Genomic DNA, 15,603 nt, shown 5'->3' on the forward strand with positions numbered 1-15,603 from the left:
TGTGGTTAGGTCCCCTCTGAGACCCAAGACTCAAAATGGAATTGGGATGGTTGCAGAAGAAATGCATGAAGGAATGAAGAAAGGATTGGTTCAGTGACTGATGCCACATTCTAACAGAGGACGCATCATCCATTTAGTAAATATTGATTGAGCATCTGTTGTCCACTGGGCAAGGCCTGGCCAGGGGCCGGACACAGCCTTAGGGGTTCTCATCTCTTCATCAGACACTGCCTCCAATGCTATGTCCATGGCAGACATCACTAATCCATCAGGCACTCTTTCCCCCACTTCCTACTGCCCCCACCCACTGCCCAGCTCCTCCCTCCTGTCAAGCACCCCAGCTTCCCAAGACCTCATAGCCGATCCCAGAACTGCCCATCGTCATCCCACAATGGACTGATTCCACCATAACTGGTAGCTCCCTCTCTGCTCCAGTCTCTGGAAAGCCAGGCTGTCCCTCGTCCAAGGCCAGAGACACCGAGGTCCCAACCCAAGTGTCCTGAGATTTCTTGGAGTCCTACACTGTATAAAGAGGAAACTGAGGCCCAGAGAGAGGCAGGGGTCACCCAAGGGTGCTCAGTGGGTCAAGGGCAGGGCCAGGACCTCAAATAAGGCTCCAAACTCCTGGCCCCTGCCCCTGCCCTGCCCTCAGGGTTTCTGTGGCCTGGGAGGTAGGGACCCATTTCTCAGAGGAGGAAGGTAGAGGCAGGGAGAGGGCCAGGCTATCTGTGCTGCTGAGAGATTGATTGAGATGACAGATTAGAAGGGGGGCTTCTCGGGCTTTGGGGGGAGAAGACGGCAGAGCTGAAGGGCAAGAGGGGAGAAGCCACTGGTCACACTCTGAACTGGGGCTCTGGGTCCTGACCCCACTGAGCCCTGAGCCCCAGGCTGAGCCCTGACTCTACTGAGCCCTGATCCCACTGAACCATGATCCCACTGAGCCCTAATCACACTGAACCTCGACTCCACTGAGCCATGATTCCCAGACAAGCCCCAATCCCACTGAGCTTTGACCACACTGAGCCATGATTCCCAGGCTGAGCCCCAACCCCAGGCTGAGCCCTGACTCTACTGAGCCCTGATCCCACTGAGCCCCAATCACACTAAGGCCTCATCCCCAATCCCACTGAAACTCGATCCCACTGAACCGTGATTCCCAGGCTGAGCCCCAACCCTACTGAGCCCTGATCCCCAGCCAAGCCCCAATCCCACTGAGACTTGACCACACTGAGCCATGAGTCCGAGGCTGAGCCCCAACCCCAGGCTGAGCCCTGACTCTACTGAGCCCAGATCCCACTGAATTCTGATCCCACTGAGCCCCAATCACACTGAGGCCTGATCCTCAGCCAAGCCCTAATCACACTGAGCCTCGACCCCACTGAGCTGAAATTCCCAAGCCAAGCCCCAACCTCACTTAACCCTGATACCCAGTTGAGACCCGACTCCACTGATCCCCTAATCTTGGCTGAGCCCTGAGCCCTGGCTGAGTCTCCAATCCAGAGCTCAGCCCTGACCCTATAAGCCCCAACGCTGGGCTGGGCTGGGCTATGATCCCACTGACCCCTGACCCCAGGCTGACCCCTCTTCCCCATCTTCAAGTTTCTCAGCCTCCTCCATCCTTTGACCTGCACCCTGGGGGCTGAGGTGACTCGGTGCTGCAAAGGGTGATGAGATATATTTGTGCCTAAGAGTCTCCTCCTGAATGCCTCTTAGTTGCTCAGATGTGGCCTCTCTCTCTGGCTAAGCCAACTTGAAAGGTGAAATCACTGCCCTCCCCACTACGTGGGATCAGACACCCAGGGGAGTGAATCTCCCTGGCAACGTGGAATATGACTCCCGGGGAGGAATGTAGACCTGGCATCGTGGGATGGAGAACATCTTCTTGACCAAAAGGGGGATGTGAAAGGAAATGAAATAAGCTTCAGTGGCAGAGAGATTCCAAAAGGAGCCGAGAGGTCACTCTGGTGGGCACTCTTACACACAATTTAGACAACCCTTTTAAGGTTCTAACGAATTGGGGTAGCTGGTGGTGGATACCTGAAACTATCAAACTACAACCCAGAACCCATGAATCTCAAAGACAGTTGTATAAAAATGTAGCTTATGAGGGGTGACAATGGGATTGGGAAAGCCATAAGGACCACACTTCACTTTGTCTAGTTTATGGATGGATGAGTAGAAAAATAGGGGAAGGAAACAAACAGACAAAGGTACCCAGTGTTCTTTTTTACTTCAATTGCTCTTTTTCACTCTAATTATTATTCTTGTTATTTTTGTGTGTGTGCTAATGAAGGTGTCAGGGATTGATTTAGGCGATGAATGTACAACTATGTAATGGTACTGTAAACAATCGAAAGTACGATTTGTTTTGTATGACTGCGTGGTATGTGAATATATCTCAATAAAATGATGATTAAAAAAAAAAAAAAGGGTGATGAGACCCTGTCACAGCCCCTCATCCCTGGTTTGGCAAAGCCCCCCATCTCCCCTCCCCATGTCCCCCGGGCCTCAGTGAAGTGAGGACAGACATCCCCTCCCAATGCTCCAGGTGGCACCCAGAGGCCACCCAGGCTGTGCTGGAATCACCGTGCCCCATTGAGCTGTCGGTGCCATCTCCACACCTCCCAGGTTGCGAGACAGGACTGTCACTTTGCACACAAGTTCTACTTTCCTTCCGTTCCCGCCCCAGCACGGATGTGTCAGGAGCCGACTGAGAAGCAGAGGTTTGGAGCTGAGGCTGAGGGGCCCTGGGGTGGTGGGGGTGTGTGCCTGGGGATGCTCCTTAGGTGAGGCACATGGGGGCAGATGAGGCCATGGCGGGGACACACGGAGAACCCACCTTTTACCACCCAACCTCCGAAGGCCTTCCTTCATTCCTGCCCTCACTCATTTGCTTATGTGTCCTTTTGTTCCTTTGTCAAATCCCGTCCCCCATGTGCCCAGCCCCGCGTTGGGTGACCCTGAGGATTTAGCCCCAGGCCTGGACTCCTGGGATGGGGGGAGACAGAGTTGGACACAGATACCAGTCCTGGAGGTCAGGACTGGACGGAGGGTAGGACATGGAAGTGAGGGAGTCAAAAACAGGTTTGAGGACTCACCCTGGGGCTTTGATGCATCAGTAGGAGTTTTCCAGGTGGGTATAGAGTCTGCGGAAAGCCTGGCAGTCAGTGCTGTGTTGCAAAAATCTGGAGGGGTGAAAGAGGGTGCTATTTGTTTAGGGACTAACTTTGGCTTTCTTGAGGCTGGAGAGGCCTTGAAGGATAACTAAGGAGTCTGAACTTTATCTTGCTCACAATTAGATAGTCACTTCATAATGAATGACATCCTCCTGCACCCCATGGTCCAGGCCCCAGAGAGCTCCAGGCTGGGGCTGGGAGACAGAACTGGACACAGATGCCCCCCGAGTTGGTGCAGAACAAGCCTGGAGGAAGGGACATTGCATCTGGGCGTGAAGCTTGCATAGGAGTTCACCAGATATGGATGGGGGAAGCCTGGCACATTTGGGACATGTGAGCAGGTGGGACTGGCCGAGTAGGGGCAGAATGAATGGTGTGGTTGGGCAAGAGCACGTGCTGCTGGGAAGTTCTGGCTTCATCTGGAGGGCAGTGGGAGCCCTAGAGGGCTTGTGAGCAGAAGAGGGACTGGATCTGAATCAGGTACTCATAGGAGCCCCTGGCTGCTGCAGGGAAGACAGACTGGGGACAAACACAGGACCAGAAGACCACGGCAGAGGCCAAGGATGGTGATCTACCTACCTGAACTGCACTGTCCAGTATGGGAGCCAGTGGCCGCAGGTAGCTAACAAATATTTGTAATATGACTAGTTCAAGCTGAGATGTGCTGTAAGTGTAAAATACACACCACATTCTAAGGACTTTGCAGAACATAAAATAGCTCATTGGTTTCTTTAATATCAATTGCATGTTAAAATGATAATATTTTGGATCAGTGAAATACATGATTAAAATTAATTTTACCTGTTTCCTTTGGCTTTTTTTTTTTTTTTTTTTTCTTTTTCTTTTTGCTTGTTGGCTACCAGAAAATTTTTGAATTACATGGTTGATTCATGATATTTCTAGGGGACAGCACTGGGATAACTCAATGACATTTGTCCCCTTGTGGTGGGATCTGGCAATCTGGTATCTGAAGGTGAAGGAAGTAGTTCAGGCAAACAGTTGGTCCTTTGTAGTTGTGTTATGTCAGGCCTTAGAGCTCCAATCGATGTTTGCCCTCCAACGTCTATCACCATCAAAGGGAGGAAGATCTGCTTCTGGGTAGATTCTGGGTAGATCCTGCCAGGCAGGAGAGAGAATTAGGTTCCCAGAATCAACTCACCAATTGTGCTGCATTTATTGGACACCTACTGTGTGCCGTGCTGTATTATCTTAGAGTGATTGCTCCAAGTACAACGGGGACGTTTTTCCTTCCCATTTTCCAGGTGAGAAAAACCGAGGCTCAGAGAAGGGAAGCGAGTCACCCAGCGGAGCCAAGCCTTGCACCCAGCTCTGTCTCCAGCACCCTCCAGGCCTCTCCTCCGAGGTGGGCGTCCCTCCACCCTCTAATAAACTCCTGAGAAGCGTTGGGTAGATGCAGTGGCGAGAACACTGTTTATCTGTCCAGATCGGGCCGGCTCGGCGGAGCAGTTAATAATGAATTCTGAATTCCCTCCATTTATCATGGCAGCAGGAGCCAGAGTGTCTGGAATTGCAATCCCAAGCCTCCATGCCCCTTGGCTGCCTGGTGCGGGACATCGGGGAACAGCAGCTCATCGAGCCCGGGAAGACAGGGAGCTTGGTCCAGTCTCCCCACTCCCTCACGCTGGGTTAATAAATGACGTGCAATCAGCAGCGACCAAACCAGACCCTACCCCAGCCTTCACGGTGCCTACAGGCTAGTGGGGAAAACATACGCTGAATGAATAATAATATGAATAATTGATGCTACAAAGAAAAAGATCAGGATGCTGGGAGAATGCAAAACCGGAGGAACGTGACTTGTTTTGGAGCCTCCCCAAGAAAGTGACATTTAACCTGCAAATAAGACAACAGAAGGGGAAGGGGGCAGGGAGGGTGTGCCACACACAGATACAGCACGTGCAAAGGCCCTGCGACGGGAATGAGCGTCTCCCATTTGGGGCCTGGCAAGGGGGTTAGTGGGTCTGGAGCTCAGAGCACAAGCAGGAGGTCAGTGCCAAGTCAGGAGCCCTCAGGACCAAGCCTGGACCCCTCGGTGAGGCCAGCAGCCTTCAGTGGATAGCCAGCGGCCATCAGTGGGATAATCAGAGGCCATGAGTGGATAGCCAGGGGCCATCAGTGGATAGCCAGTTTCATGGGTCAGGGCTGCTCAGAGGGTAGGAATGGCTGCATGGAGAGAGGGCATTGGAGCTTGGGCTTTGAAGGATGAATAGGAGCTTGCCAAACAAGGTGGGATGTGGAAACCAAGCAGCGACCAACAGTGGATAGCCAGGGGCCATCAGTGGATAGCCAGGGGTCATCAGTGGATAGCCAGGAGCCATCAGGGGAAGAGGTAAGCAAGTTTCCCCAATGATCCAGGGGAGGGTGGTGAGACTGTTTCCGCTTCTTTCCACCACAGGGGAGTCAGATGGCTGGGAAGTTGGCTCTCTGTTTTTGTTTTGTTTTTTTCTTATGACTATTTCCCCCTTAGAGGATTTTTCCAAACCCACTTGTCTGTGAGAATGAGTCAGGAATTTCTCTGCCAGCAAACAGCCTGTACCTTGTGAGGGGCTCCCAGCCCAGTTGCCCTAAACACCCCCCTCCTCAGGCATGCAGGGGAAACTGAGGCCCAGAGAGGGATAAAGATCACCCAAGGTCGCCAAGGGCAGGGCTACAGGCCTGGCCTTGGGGAGGAATTCTGGGGACAGATGTCCCTGCTTGTCTCTCTCTCTTTTTTCATTTAATTTTTTATTTAATTTTTTATTTAATTTTATTGACCCACTTTGTTCCTTCTGCCAGGCTTGGTGATGGCTGTAGCCAGATATCCTGGTAACCGCACTGTCTCCCGGGCAAACTTGGGGTGCTCAGCAGAAACATAAAAAAGGGTTTGAGACAGAGCAAGACAAGGAGGCAGAGTCAGGGCTCCTGGAAGCCTGTGTTGGGGCCCTTGTGAGAATTACACAGAGGTTTCCTTTTGGGGGGGCCCTCTCCCACCCACAGCTGAGTGCTCCCACGCAGCAAGCAATCTCCCAACTGCTCACAGCTGTCAGAACGGGATGTGTCTTGGGATTTCCAGTAGCCCAGTACAGGGCCTGGTACACAGAAGGTGCTCAATAAGTGCTCGTCGAACGAAGGCGTAGGCCACAGAATTAGAGAACACCAGAGCCCAGCTGGGAGGGACAGAGGGACAGAGAGAGAGGACAGAGAGATGGAGACACAGGCAGCTTAGTGCCTCTGAACTAGGCCGCAGACTCCGGGAACCCCCGGGATTTACTTGTCTCCCACTCTTCCCCCACCCTGGAAAATTTCCCTGGAAACTTCTGGGAACACAAACCTGGTGGGCAGCCAGCTCGGGAGGCGGCCCCTCCCTGGCACCCCGCGGGCCCCAGCTGGAGATGGAGGTGGCCAAGTCTCACCCGAAACTCCTCAGACTTGCTCCCTGGGTGGAGCCAGGAGCCCGCGAGGCCCTGGGGGGCCGGGCTTCCCCCAGTTTCACAGCTCACAGAGGGGTGGGGCTGGCCTGGTAAGAGTGAGGGGGGAAGGGCTTTCCCTGCAGAAGGAACAGAATGCACAAAAGCCAAAGACCCGGATGAGGGGAGGGCAAAGCCCACGCGTGAAGCCATGATAAGGAGTTTGAACTTGATTTTGTTTTCAAACACTCAGCCTTTTTATTCAAAGACACTAAAAAATGGCCCCCCTGTACTTGGTCCCAAGCTGGTGGATGCTGGGGTCCCAGAGGTGACTCCTTGGGCAGCGGGGAGATGCCAACCTCCTGGTTTCATGGGTCAGAGGTGAGCAAGAGGGAGACCCCTGGGGAGCAGGGCTGCTTGGAGGGTCAGGAATGACTGCACGGAGAGGGGGCATTGGAGCTTGGGCTTTGAAGGATGAATAGGAGCTTGCCAAACAACGTGTGTTGTGGAAACTGAGCAGAGGGGTGGTAGTCAGAGTTTGGGGAACACGCCAATGGAGCAGCAGGACAAAGAAGGACTGAAGGGACAGGACGGGTCTGTGTGAGCTTTCTCTGGATCCAAGCTCAGCCACTTGCCATTCAAGGCCAAGAAGCTGCAGGAGAACTCCCCTCAGCCTCCCCCAAGCCCTGCCAGGCTTGGAGCCTCCTCAAAGAAGCCCCAACTGCTCCAGCAAGTCATCTTTCCTCCTTGGGTCACAGGCACTGTCTGCTTCGGTCCACGGTGGCACTTGATGGGGACGCTCCTGACAGTGTGGCTGCAAGATCTCAAGCCAGGCTTTTGCCTCTAGGTGCCTCAGTTTCCCCATCTGAGCCTCTGAAACAACTTTTGCTATTTGTGTTCATCTCAGGACTGGGAAACCTTCGCCAAATGATGTGAAGGGAAGAAGGAAGAAAAGAGAGGACTAGAGTGGAGAGGAGAGGGGAGGGAGGGAGGGAGGGAGAAGGGAAGGGAAAGGAAAGGAAAGAGAGGAGGGAGAGAAGGAAGGCAGGATGAAGGAAAAGGTTTTGCCTCCCCTGCCAACACCCACACCAAGGGACCGGGTCCCACATTATGATTTCAGAACACGCCAGAACTGTCGAGGCTTAAAGAAATGGGGGGCGATTTGCATGCAATTTACATACTGTTTGTTAAATGTCAAAACGCACCGAAACGCTTTCCCCCACCCCCACCCCTAGTCAAGAGGCAGAAGTTCTCTCCTTCCTCCACTAGGTTTCCCCCACGATGAGCTGAGGCGGGAGGGGCACGGGGAGGGGTTCCTTCAGTTCAGGGGCTGCTGGGGCAGTCGGCCTTGACCTTGGGCAAGCTGCTGCCCGGCTGATGTCCTTTCTGTAAAGTGGACCCAGAATCAGGGCTACCAAGGGTGGTGGCCCCACTTTCCTACCAGAGCCCTGTGCAAAGCGAGGGGTCCCACGCCTGTGGGGCAGGAACGTGCGTGCGTCCCAGGGACTGACAGAGAACCCCTCCCAAACCCCGTACAGGCAGGGGTCCCTGGCTTTGTGCGCCCCCTCCCCCCATCAGGTGCCTGACAACTGTCCCGGCCTCAGTTTACCCACTGCACAAGAGAGAGCTGGAGGCCCTACCCAAGGAACAGGGAGGCGGAAACAGAAAAACCCGTCCTAGGTACACCTAGGGGGCGGGTGAGATCCAGGTACCCCTGCACCCCATTTCCAGTGGGTCTGTGCGGAGAAGTGAAATGGGGGACCCCCCTCGTGTCTTCCCCTGCCTAAAGGAGGAGGGATGCCTGCGGGGCCGCTCCGAGGGGAGCCCAGGGGGCCCGTTACCGTCCTCACCCACACCCCCCCGAGGGCACCCGCGCGCTCTGAGCGCAGCTCTCCCCGCAGGGCTGATTTATTGACCCCCCGGCCCCGCTCTGGGTCCCGTGGCCAACACGACTCTTGATTAAAGCATTATTTCTTCTTCCTCTACCCTGCGCCACGCAGGTACCCGGAGGGTAAAGGCGGCCCTTGGGGGTCACGCGCAGCTCCGGCAGCGCCATCCCGCCCCCCACCTACCCCCCACCCCAGGGGCTGCACAAAGAACCCAAGCGCAGGCCCGAGGTTCAGCCTTCTACCCAGTCCTCCCGCTACACGACACTGCCTCCCAGCCTCAGGCTTCTACGCTGCCCCCGGGGTCCCCCAAAAGCCCGCCCCCCTCAGCCTGAGCCCTTCAGACGCCGCCCGCGAGGCCCCGTGCAGGAGGCGAGGCCTCGGGGTTTCACCACGAGAAGGGCACGGTCAAAGGGGTAGGTGCACGTGCACTGTGGGGAGACAGACGAAAGCGGGGTGCAGGGTCGCCTTGGAGGCCAGGGATCGATCCAGTCTCCACCCCCTCATCGTTTGAGATTTTGTGAGGGACTGGCCTGCGCCCCTGGGCCAGGGCTGCTCACAGCAGAGGGGGATGGTGGGGGCCCCCGGAGGGTGAAGTGCTCCCGGGCTGGGAAGGAGGTAACCAGGGGAGGCTTCCTGGAGGAGGCTGGCGGATTAGACGCGCAGAGATAGACTGGAAAAGGGGCTCCAGGCAGGAAGCGCAGCTTGGGCTAAGGCGTGGCTGAGAGAATGCACGAGGCACCGAAGTAAGGGACCCCCAGGCTGGCCCCACGTGCTCCTCTTCGCTGGCTGCTCATGGCAGGCTCCCAAGATGGCACAGTGGATCCCCCTGCAGACAGGCCGTGCCAGGCCCCAAGAAGGAAGCCCAATGGCTGCAGGATGGCACGGCACTAGTGGAAGGCGTCTGCTCCTTGGCTGGCTGGCTGGGCAGGGGAGTCACCATCCAAGGTCAGGGTCAGGGGCTGGAATTCCATCAGGCAGTGGGTGTCATCTGATCAGGCCAGTGCTTCACTGTCCACCAGAGAGCCCAGAACCTGGAACAGCAGGAGGGAGGGGACAAGACAATTTTAATCCAGACACGTGGGAGGGTGAAACACCACCTCTCTGGCCTTGTTTCCTGGTAGCATGGCAAGCCCCTGCTGGATATTCTTGGTTCCCTCCGGGCAGGACAGGAAATGCCCTCCTTCCTAGGGAGACTGTGGGTGTTTGTTGTCTCCTGCTGGCAGTCATGGGAATTGCAGGCAAAGAGCACAATGAAACCAAACGTGCAAAGCCTGCCCCATCCTTCATTTTAACAAACTGGTAAGGGATCCCAGGGAAGGTGTGGGGAGGGACTTGCCCTAGATCACACAGAAAATTGGGAGGCACCAACACTCAGGCCCACAAGTTAGCTTATAGGGAAGTGAGAAAGTGAGACCCACATCCCAGATCAGGCACAGCAGCCAGGCTGGTGGGGAAGAAAGGGGAAAGGCAGTAAGTCCCTCCTCCTCTCTGGGCCTCAGTTTCCCCATCTGTGGCCCCCGTGATCTCTAAGGTCCTTTCTGAGTCTCGAGTGCTAGAGGGACTTACCTGGAACAAAGTCAGGGCTCCCAGGGTGGGAGAGAGGCACCTCCCAAAAGGTGCCCACCCTGCATCCCTCTCCTTCTTCCAGTGCCCTGGGTGTCCCTGGCCACGTCTCCAAGTCCTCCAACACAAACTACCTGGAGGAGGAGGATAGAAAGACACAGGTTGCAGGCCCCAGCATCCCGGCATGCCCAGGTCTGCTCAGTGCCTGGGTGATGCAGCCTCACCTGCCCACCAGGAACCCCTCTCACCTCCCTCAGCACCCCCTCCCCTACTTCCAAGCACTGCGCTCCAGGCAAATATTCCGAGCAGTGCACTGCCTTCTCTTCCAGAGATGATACATGCAGCTAATATTTATTGAGCTATTATGTGCCAGGCAGTAAACTGGGAACACAGCAGTGGATAAGATGGACAAAATACGCTCAGAGACTTTATAGTCCGGCGAAGGAGATGGGGAGAAAAAATTAAACAAGATAGAGAGAAGGCAGCTGTTGATGAGTGCAGGGGTAGGGGCCGTGGAGGGTCAGCGAGATGCAATTTGAACCAGGAAGTCACACTGAGGAGGTGGCATCTGAACAAAGCCTTGAAGAAGGTGAGGGAGACAAGTGGATATAGGAGGGAAAAGCATTCCAGGCTGAGGGAACAGCCTGTGCAAAGGCACTGAGGCAGGAAGCTGCCTGGCATGAAGGTTGGTGCAGAGGGAACAGGAGGGAGAGCGAGAGGAGGGGAGGGCAGGGAGGGGACAGGGCAGGGTGGGCAGGGCCTGGTGGGCTGCAGGAGGAACTTGGGCTTTTCCCCTGAGGAAGGTGGGAGCCATGGAGGACTGTAGGCAGAGGAGGGATGGGCCCTGACTTGGGTGCTTACAGGTGCCCTCTGCTTGCTGCGAGGAGAATAGACTGTGGGGGGCAAGGATAGAAGCTGGGCAACTAGGGTGGAGATGACTGCCTGGGTCTGGGCAGGAGATGATGGGGTTGGCCTCAGTTTCCCTACCTGTAAACTGAGAATATTAGTAGTGCCCACCCTGCAGAGCTGTGGTGAAAGACACAAAAAGAGTTTAGCACCTCGTAGGTGCTCAAGACATGATCATTATTGAGCTCCAACTGTTTGCCCTTGGCCAACTGGGTCACCAAGTAGCATCACCGACTCAAAGCCTTCCCCCAGCCCCCGAGGAGAGAAATGCTGTTACTATGACACTCCTGGAGTTTGAAAACTGGAGGTGGCAGAAGTGAAGGGAGGAGACAGGGCGCCCTGCTCACCTGGAGGTGAGTGAGACAGGCTGGTTTGTCCCCAGCAGCCCATGCAGCTTCTCTCACCCCAGGATGCTTGGTGGGGCCACAGGTCAGATGTGTTTGTGCCCATTTCCCAGATGAGAAAACCAAGGCCTTCCCGGGGGCAGCAGCCTCTTCGCCTCCGCAGCCAGCACTCAGCCACCCCCCCCCCAGTCGCTCCCTGCTCCATGTTTGTGTGTCTGTGTGTGGCTCAGGGGCTCAGAATGTGTTTGATGCTCAGAGAGGGTGGGTAAGCAGCCTCAGGACACACAGCAAGTGGCTAGCAAAGGCTGATGGAGCTTTGGGCCCTGCCCTACCCTGTCTGATGTGGGGGACAGAACTGATTATTGCCATCAGTCCTATTTGTGTGGGTCAAGGATGGGGCAGAGGACAGGGCACAAGGGGCAGAGAAAGAGCCAGAGGAAGCCAAAGTTGTCTCTTCTGAAGGTTTCCCTCGGAAGGGCCCCAACCACGGCCCACCCAGATCAGTGCAGTCGCCTCTGCTCTGGTCCACCAGCTCTGACACTTGCCCACCCCGCAGCAGCCAGAGGGCGCCTGTGAGCACATGAGTCAGGTCCTGTCTCTCCTTTGCCTACAGCCCTCCATGGCTCCCACCTTCCTTGGGATAAAAACCCAAGGTCTCCCTGCAATCTGGAATGACGTGCCCCATCCCGTCCCTGCCCCCCGTCTCGTTCGCAGGCCTCCTCGCTGCTCCTCCCCGTCCACGCACCATCCTGCCTCAGGGCCTTTGCACAGACTGTTCCCTCCGGCTGGAACATCCTTCCTCCTGATCTCGTCACTTTGTTTAACCAACTCACTCTGCACCCTAAAACATCAAGTCCTTGGGGAGGCTTCCTCTGCCTGCTGTGGCCGGAGCAACCACCTCGCCATCACTCTGGACCTTCCGGCATCTTCCCCACCACACTTATTACAGTCCAATGTTACATCAGATATTGATTTGGCTTTTTCCTTGTCTTTGTCCCCCACTGGACTGAGGCCTCTGCGGTGGCAGAGACGGGTCTGTTGGGTCACTGCTGGGTTCTGGTTCCCGGTACGGGGCCCGGTACACAGGAAGCACTCAATAGATGCTTATCGAGCATTGAATCATTATTGTCTGGACATCTGAGGGTCGTCCAGACACCAGGTACTGTAGCAGAGGATACACTGCTGGGAACACTGCCTTCCAGCTCCGAGCCCGGAACCTTCTATCCCTCACCATGGCGCCTGTTTCCCAGCCACCCCCTGAAACCTTCTCCCAAGGGGGTCTGGGGAAGCAGACTTTCCCACCCTCCCTTGAGTCTCCTGGAATGGTGCCTGAGGACCCTGTTCTCAAAACGTCACCCCAGACTTGATGGACAAAGTCTCTGAGGACTCGGTGAGTGTGTCCCCCATAAACCTGGGGTTCCACAAACAGCCTCCAGTCTCTTCCCTGCCCAGCACCTCCAAGGCGGCATCTGAGGCTCCGGGACAGCCCCTGCTATAAACGACCCTCACAATTGCCCATCTCACCAGGCACCAGCTCCATCCATTTCCCAAACCCACCCCAGGCCTTTGCACATGCTGTTCCCTCTCGCCCTTCCCTGCAAACTCTCTCCTTGGTCAGGGGAGCTCTCTGGAGACCCCAGAAGGCCCGGAATGTGGCCAGCGAATGTTGGGGTGAGATTGGGGGGAACTGCCTGGGGCGGGAGCGGAAGAGGGAGACACAGAGAAAAAGAGCCAAGACGGAAATGGACAGGGACAGACAGGCAGAGACAGAGCAACAGAGAACCTAAGAACAAATGAAACCAAAAGAGACTGAGCCACCGAGGGAGGGTGGGAAAGTCAGGGAAGGCCAGAGAGAAAGAGACCCAGAGAGACAGGGGATGACAGTGAATGAGAGAGAGACAGGGAGAGGGGGAGACAGAGGGCAAGAGAAGGTAGACCAGAGGGGGAGGCCAGAGAGAGGCGGAAAGAGCGAGAGGGAGAAAGGAAAGCAGATAGGGAGACTGCCATGGCCCTCCCTGCCTCCTTCCCTCCCAGGCGGTTCCGACGAGAGCCCAAGGCTCAGGCCTCAGGGGAGGCGCTGGCTGTGGGAGGCAGGACGGCCCCCACCCCAGCCCACCCACAGGAACCCCTGGTGCTCCCACTCCATCCTGGATCCCAACCAGGCCCTCGGCGCCCCCACCCTGACCCTGATCCTGCACCCAGGCGCTCCAGTGCTCCCATCCCTCCCCACAGCCGGACTCTCCGCGGTCCCCAACCAAACTCTGATCCCATCTGGGAGCGCCGGTGCCCCATCCCTCCCCCCAGTCGGGCTTTTTGAGGTCCCCTGACCTCATCCGGGACCCTCCAGTGCTCCCATCCCAACCCTGACCCAACATCCGGGCGCTCCAGTGCCCCCATCCCTCCCCCTAGCATGGCTCTCCGGGGTCCCCTGATCTCATCCAGGACCCTCCAGTGCGCCCATCCGGCCCCACAGCAGGGCCCCCCGGGGTTCCCACCCGGACCCTGACCTCATCCGGGCCCTCCAGTGTCCCCACCCCAACCCTACCCCATCCGGGCTCCCCAGTGCGCTCAGGCCGCACCCCCCCCGCCGCCCCCGGCCACCTGGGGTCGCTGACGAGCAGCAGCACGGAGCCGTCCTGCAGGCGCACGTCGCGCACGGTCTGGTGGTCGTGCAGCGGGCGCGCGTTGTAGTAGAAGGTGCGCTTCCAGGAGCTCACGCCCTGGCCCACGAGCTGGGCGCGCAGGTCGCTGAGCGTGTCCCGCGGGCGCACGGTGAGCGGCAGCAGCAGCGCCTCGTCGGCCAGGTGCACCTTGATGTGGTAGCGCTTCCAGCGCCACAGGCCGCGGCGCAGCCCCTCCATGGGCACCCGCACCCCCCTCCCCACCCGCCGCCCCGACGCGCCGGGCGCCCCGGACCCCGCCGGGCCGCAGCCAGGCGCCGCGCGCACCCGCCCGACCGGCCCGGCCGCCCGCCCCCGCCGCGCCCCGCCCGGCCTGGGGCCCCGCCAGGAACGAGAGGGAGCTGGGAGCTGCAGCCCGACGGGGCGTGGGGTGGTGGAAAAGGCCGGGGGCAGAGAAAAGCAGGGGAAAGGGCAGCCTGGGGAGGGCGCTATTTTAGACAGAGGTCACCCCAGGCCTCCCTGAGAAGGTGATATTTGAGCTGAGACCTCAAGGAAGTGGAGAGGTGAGTCAGCCAGGCAGAGGGTCATGGAGGACCCCGTGCAGAGGCCCTGCCCTTGTGGCTGGAGTGGAGGGAGCTAGAGGGAGCGGGAGGAGGTCCCTGCAGGGCCCTGGGGGCCGCGGGGAGAACTTGGGCTTTTATCCGCGGTGAGGTGGGAGCCATGGAAGGCTGTGGGGAGAGGGGTGACGGGCCCTGACAGAGATGGGCATTCATCACTCACTCATTTATTCCTTTATTTTCCTCCAGACACACCCCTCCCTTCCCCCAAGAGAAGCACTTACTCGGATTAGGCAGGGCTGGGCAATGCTGGGCCCTAAAGAGACCTCCAGTTCAGGCCCTGCCCTCAAGGATCTCTGAGTGGGGGGTGGGAGATGAAGAGTTGGACGAGCTGGACACAGATACTCCCAGCCCTGTGTGGCCAGGGCCTGAACAGAGGGAGAGACTGCAGTCTAGGGAAGCCCAGTGGGTGGAGATGGCTTTGCAGAAGGGGTGGGCATTGGAGCTGGGGCTTTGACAGCTAAGTAGGAGTTCAACATTCCAGCTAAGGAGTAACCTGCCTGTGGTCAGCAGCCATAAAGGTGTGCCTAGTGGGGAGAGGCAGGAGTTGAGGCTTGTGGCCAGTGGGAGCCAAGGGAGGCTTGTGAGCAGGGGATCTGCTCATCCTCCCTACCCTTGCAACCCCTTGCTCAGGCCCCACCAGCCTCTCTAGTCACACTTATACAAGTACCCTCTTCCTGAAAGCCTTCCTTGATTGCCACCTGCTCCCACCCATTGCCACACCTGCCTGGTCCAGACTGTCCAGTTCTGGATGTTTCCTGAGGCTGAGAGGCAGGACGCTGGCTTGGCCTCAACGATTCAGAGATTCAGAGTCTGTACTTAGAGCTGGTTATGATGGAGCTCATTAGGAAATCCTCCTCCGGCAGTGGCCAGGATGGAGAGTGGGAGGCTGAGGCTGTCGTCCCAGCCCTGCCCCTTAGGAATGGACTTAACCTCTTTGGGCCTCCATGTCCCCATCTGTCCAGGGGGGTTGCTGTAAGGATTAAATTAATGCTAGCAAAGCACTTAGCAAAGTTCCTGAGGCATAGTCAGACTTACTAATTGGCTATGTTTAGGGAATATCCAGAAAGATGTTCACTT

The 15,603-nt window shown here is 56.9% G+C and overlaps 1 long non-coding RNA gene across 1 annotated transcript; it reads right to left on the reverse strand.

Moving 5' to 3' along the window:
• Positions 1–8,732: 8,732 nt before the first annotated feature.
• LOC119525500 lies at positions 8,733–14,105 on the reverse strand. Its single transcript, XR_005214974.1, has 3 exons — positions 13,887–14,105; positions 10,039–10,169; positions 8,733–9,503 (listed from the first exon to the last, which is right to left on the reverse strand). It is a non-coding gene; the product is annotated as an uncharacterized LOC119525500 (long non-coding RNA).
• Positions 14,106–15,603: the final 1,498 nt, after the last annotated feature.

The sequence above is a fragment of the Choloepus didactylus genome (genome assembly GCF_015220235.1).
Source record: "Choloepus didactylus isolate mChoDid1 chromosome 25 unlocalized genomic scaffold, mChoDid1.pri SUPER_25_unloc1, whole genome shotgun sequence".
Taxonomy (NCBI): domain Eukaryota; kingdom Metazoa; phylum Chordata; class Mammalia; order Pilosa; family Megalonychidae; genus Choloepus; species Choloepus didactylus.